The sequence below is a fragment of the Nomascus leucogenys genome, chromosome 9 (genome assembly GCF_006542625.1).
Source record: "Nomascus leucogenys isolate Asia chromosome 9, Asia_NLE_v1, whole genome shotgun sequence".
Lineage (NCBI taxonomy): Eukaryota > Metazoa > Chordata > Mammalia > Primates > Hylobatidae > Nomascus > Nomascus leucogenys.
This window is the reverse complement of record NC_044389.1, coordinates 50,368,457-50,373,513: the sequence shown is the minus strand read 5'-3', so window position 1 is coordinate 50,373,513 and position 5,057 is coordinate 50,368,457. Positions and strand designations below refer to the sequence as shown.

At 47.8% G+C, this 5,057-nt stretch overlaps 1 long non-coding RNA gene and 1 other non-coding gene across 2 annotated transcripts; both read left to right on the top strand.

The window, feature by feature from the left end:
- The first annotated feature begins 1,023 nt into the window (after positions 1 to 1,023).
- Positions 1,024 to 2,801, top strand: LOC115836699. The gene is made up of 3 exons (XR_004031718.1): positions 1,024 to 1,162; positions 1,463 to 1,602; positions 2,146 to 2,801. It is a non-coding gene; the product is annotated as an uncharacterized LOC115836699 (long non-coding RNA).
- Positions 1,901 to 2,022, top strand: LOC115836821. Its single transcript, XR_004031829.1, has one exon. It is a non-coding gene; the product is annotated as a small nucleolar RNA SNORA26 (small nucleolar RNA).
- Positions 2,802 to 5,057: the final 2,256 nt, after the last annotated feature.

Here is a 5,057-nt window from a genome sequence, read left to right as displayed (position 1 = left end):
GGTAAAGCCCTTTCCTGTTTTACCTTGGGGCTCTGGACGAGCTGTTCTTTCTGTTTACAAAGCCACACCCCACCAGAGCTGTCTGTCTTGATCAGTTAACCAAATATAGGCTACTTTTTGGTTTCCCTTCCTGCTCCACCCCCAACACCTGGGGAAAGGCTAGGTAGCATGTTGTTTGAGGGGCTCTGCCTTCAGGTTGCTTGAGTTCAAATCCTGGATCTACCACTGGCTAGCTGCTCTGTGACTTTGGGCAAGTTACATAACATAATTATTTCCCCACCTATAATTTGGAGATGATAAAATATATTTTGAGGATTAGATTTGTTAGCAGATGGTTAGTACGTGAAACAGTAATAGAAGTTCTCCTTTTAGCATATACTCCAATTTTATTCTACTTGTTTGCCAAGTTTGAGCCTGTTACCTTGAGATTGCTATGGTTGCCTTCTCAACCTCCCCAACTCCTACCCTCCAACTGATTATGGTCTACTTATTGGACTCTGTAAATGAATAAAGAGGGAGCATGAGGAAAGGAGGTAGTCCTTCTAGCTTTAGGAGAGGCCATGGGATTGAGCTTGTTGAACAAGGCATGGTCGTGGCTTCTCTTTAAGCTTACGGTTTAGGCGGACACAGATGATGAACACACACCGGATTAGTGTGGCTTTAGTAAGGCCTAAGGGCCTTAGGCCAGCCCTGGAGTAACCTCGATGGCCTCTCCACAAGAGAATCCGAGAAAGGGTCTAGGGCCCAAGAGCACCAAAATCACCAACGCCGGGGATTGGTAGGGAGCCTGAAGAATCTAATTCCGAGAAGGATGCTCTGCGCGCAGACAGGGCTTATGCCCGTGCTACTGCAAGAGCCACACTTAGGCCGGCCCCAGACACCGACAGCCAATGGCCGGGCCCGTCCCGCCCCATCCGGGATTGGCTGTGCGTGCCGCGGCCCTCTACCCCGCCCCGCTCAGGGTCTTCCCGGGATTGGCTGAGCTCCCCAACCTCTCCAGGGATCGGCTGCGCGCCCCGCCCTCGCCCAGAGTCTTCCCGGGATTGGCCGCGGTTCCCGCGACCCTCCTGCTTCCCTCCCCGCCCCGCCCCGCCCCGCCCCGCCTCTCTGGTTTGTGCGCCCGGCGCAGGTCGCGGGCCTCTTTGTCAGCTGGAGTTGCGCGGTGAGTTCGTCTCCAGGCTTCGGCTTTCGGTCTCCGGCGGGGAGGGCGCCCGGCCGGCCCGCGGGCCTGATGAGGGGCTGGGCTTGCCTGGTGTCCCCACGAGCTTTGCCCGCCTCGAGCTCCTCTGCTCCCGGCGGCCAGAACGGAGGGGTAGAGCAGCCCTCGGCGGCCCAGGGGGCGGGCGGCCGGCCGTGCCCGTCCCGGGGCTGCGCGAGGCACAGGCACCGCGCCCAGCGGAACAGCCGGAGGTTCCTGGCACAGGTCTGGGCACCGTAACAATTTTGCGCTTTGCTTCCCCAGAGCTGACGCGCCACTACTTTGTAGCAGGTTTCGGGCGGGCCACGCGTGCGGCGACTGGAACCCAACCCTAGCCGACCTTGAGCTCCAGTAGTTCGTCTCTTACGTCTGCGGAAGTGCAGCTGCCTCAGTTCCTAGCGCAGGTAGGTTCCTAGCCTTGAGCGGGAGGGGGGGGGGGGGGGTGGAGAATGACTCAGCCTGGAGCACGTGGCCAGTGGGACCGGCGGGTTCCCCGGCGTCTGTTTGTCGCCAAGGTCTGAATCCGGCTCCCCTTAACTGGAAGGAAACATCCATGCAGGGGCTCACCAAACAAAACAGCTGTTTCTAGTGGTGGTTTCAGACTTAGAGAAGCAGAGATCCACGAGGTATTGAGAGCAACGCGGGAAATAGTAGTGAACCCTTTAAAAATCAAAGAAAAAAAATCCCGAAGCACCCTTTCCTGTGCCCTTTTAAGGTTGACCCAGTGCTTTAAGAGGCTAACACAGAAGGGTAAAGTAAGTCTCCATAAAACCCAGAGAAGAGACTGGAAAACTCCTCTTTGGATCCTGTCTGGAGTCACACCTGAACCAGAAAATATTTCGTTACAACTTGAGCGCCTTTGTGATTTTCTTTACAGTTTATAGAACAAGCGATACATTTCAGTTTTCTTTGGTTAAAACGTCATTTTAAACCTTTTCTTTCTATAGGCTGACAACTACAGGTACAAGCCATTGAAGCTGGAATGTCCTGTTGCTGGTATTTCAATTGACTTAAGCCAACTATCCCTTCAGTTACAATAGGAAAGTGCCTCTAATAAGGCCAAATATGCGTACTAACTTAAAGCAACCACGTGTCCGTGCAGTGCCACATGAGCTAGAGCAGTGACAAAACTGGTGGCAACAGGGCAGTGTAGCAGGTGCTTCATGTTCCCCTTTTCAACCTTTTCATTCAATTGTCACAACTCAGAGGTGGATTCTGTTAGGGACAAGCTGCCCCAGGACCACCCCGCCCATGCCAACTCAATGCAGCTGACCCTTACCCTGAATACTCTGCAGCTGCATTCCTGAACCGTTATCTAGGCGCCATAGCAAGGTCACCAGACTTGCTACACCGAAGCCCTCCGGGTGGCACGGGGGAGGTCATGAGAAACGTGGATAAACCTAAGTTACACCCCCTTGTAAATTCCTATTTTCACAAGATAATATATTGTAAGCCGGTCATGAGATTATATGTGGTAAAGTTAATTGACTAACAACCCCAGGGTCTCTCTCCCCCATATAAACCCCTCATTTTGTAAGCTCAGGGCTGCCACCTCTTGACTGGTGGAGAAGCCCGGCAGGTTAATAAACTTACTTGGCCTAACCTTGGGTCTCTCGTCTTTTCTTTCGGCTAACCTTACAGATTCTATTCTCCCATTTCACAGGTAAAGAAATGGATTAGGGATAACTCAAGTTTCATCACATGTGAGTATCTCTGAATGAGAGGCTTCACGTGTATAACTTTGCAGCAGTGTGACTTCTGGAAAGTCACTTGTCTCTTGAGATTTGGTGTCCTGGTGTAACAGTTATGAATTATTTTAAACAAAGTAGGAAAGGACCACAGTAGAGCTGTGAAGAATATAAACTCTTCGTATTATTTCATTGCATTGAGCCTAAGAAGGTTCACAAAGTTTGGCACAAAAGGAGTATCTGTCAGCATATTCTGTTTTTTTGTGTGTGTCTATGTAGCAAGTATTAATATTTATCTTGGAGTCATTCTTAATTTATAGCATTGTTCTTACCTTTTTATCTGAACTTTTATGTACCATATTGTGAAGTCTAGCCTCATAAATTTAGGTAATTGCTCATAAGTTTGGATAATGTTGAATTGTAATCCCGATATTAGAGGAGGGGCCTGGTGGGAGGTGATTGGATCAAAAGGGTGGATTTCCCTCTTGCTGTTCCTTGTGATAGTGAGTTCTCATGAGATCCGGTTGTTTAGATGTGTAGTATGGCTGGGGCAGTCGCTCATGCCTGTAATCCCAGCACTTGGGAAGGCCAAGGCAGGGGGATCACTTGAGGTCGGGAGTTAAGACTATCTTGGGCAACATAGTAAGACCTCGTCTCTATAAAAAATGAGGCAGAAGGATTGCTTGAGCCCAAGAGGTTGAGACTGCAGTGAGCCATGATCTTGTCACTGTGCTCCAGCCTGAAAAGAAAACTTAATAAAGGTTATGCAGTTGTGCACGTGTTATCTCAAGGCAGAGGCAGAAGAATGGCAGAGTTTAGATTAAAAGTGTGGCACCTCCCCTTCCTCCTTCTCTGGCCATGTGCTTCCTGTTACATACCCCATGATTGTAAGTTTCCTGAAGCCTCAGCAGCCATGCTCCCTGTGCAGCATGCTGAACCATGAGACAAACCTTTTCTTTATAAATTACCCAGTCTCAGTTCTTTATAGCAATGTGAGAACAGACTAGTACAAAAAATACATTCAACTAATGCGTTAGCTGGCTATAATTGCTAAGGGGGTAAGGAAAGGGAGATGGCTTGACATGGCTGGCAAGGGAGGCCTCACTCGACATGGAAGAGCTGAGGGAGATGCCATGGCCTTATATATAGTTGAGGGAAGAGCATTCTAGGCAGAGGGAAAACTAGTGCAAAGGCCCTGAGGATAGTTGTTTAAAGGTTTGGAGAAGCAGTGAAGCTGTAGAGAAGTGTCCTTAAGGAGGGGAGGGCTTAATGTCTGTATGTAGTAGTGGAAAGTTGGTTATTTTCAAACTATTGTAAAATGGTAATGTGCTCTGGCCTTCAGGGCTCTGAATGTTTTAATTTAACTGGAATGCTCCCTATTGCCTTATACTTTACTGTTCTTAACCTAACTTTTCTCTGACCACCATCAGCCCTTCTATGTGCTCTTGATTTTCTTCAGCACCCTGTAATGGCTCTGTAGCATCAGAACTACATTGCGTATCGCATGCGAACCTACCTAACTGCCTCTGCTTCTCTCCATTCTGTAAAGTCCACCTTAGTTCCCACCATATTACAGAGGGTCTAGTTAGGTGCTTGACCTTTTGTAGGTAAGTGGCTTATAATCCCCTTCTAAGGGCAGCATAATGTTGAGCCTAGGTTCAAATCTGTATATGTGATCTTAAACCACTTAGTGTTAGGTTCTATTAACAAGTAATTAAAATGAGTTATATGTGGTACATCAGACTACTTGGTAAGTAGTAAGTACTCAGCAAATGATATATTAGTTGGTAGTAACACCGTATAGTCATAATGTTAGAACAAAATGACAATACTGATATTTAGTATTGTGCGTGTTTTGGCAGCACATCTACTAAAATTGGAACTGATACTTAGTATTTACATAATACTGGAATAGCTCTAATGTTCTTTTAATGGAGCATTTAACTATGGGCCAAGTACTATTCTAGGTATCGTAAGAATCAGTGAGCAAGTATACAAAAATCAGTGGATATGGTTGGTTTTGATCACATAACTCATTGGCCACATTTCAGATATTCAATAGTTGCATGTGGCTAGGGGCAGCACAGACATAGAACATCAATATACAGAAAACAACCCCAGAGCCTTAAAAAGCCCTAGCAAGTTCTGTCAGAACAATGGTCCAGTGAAAG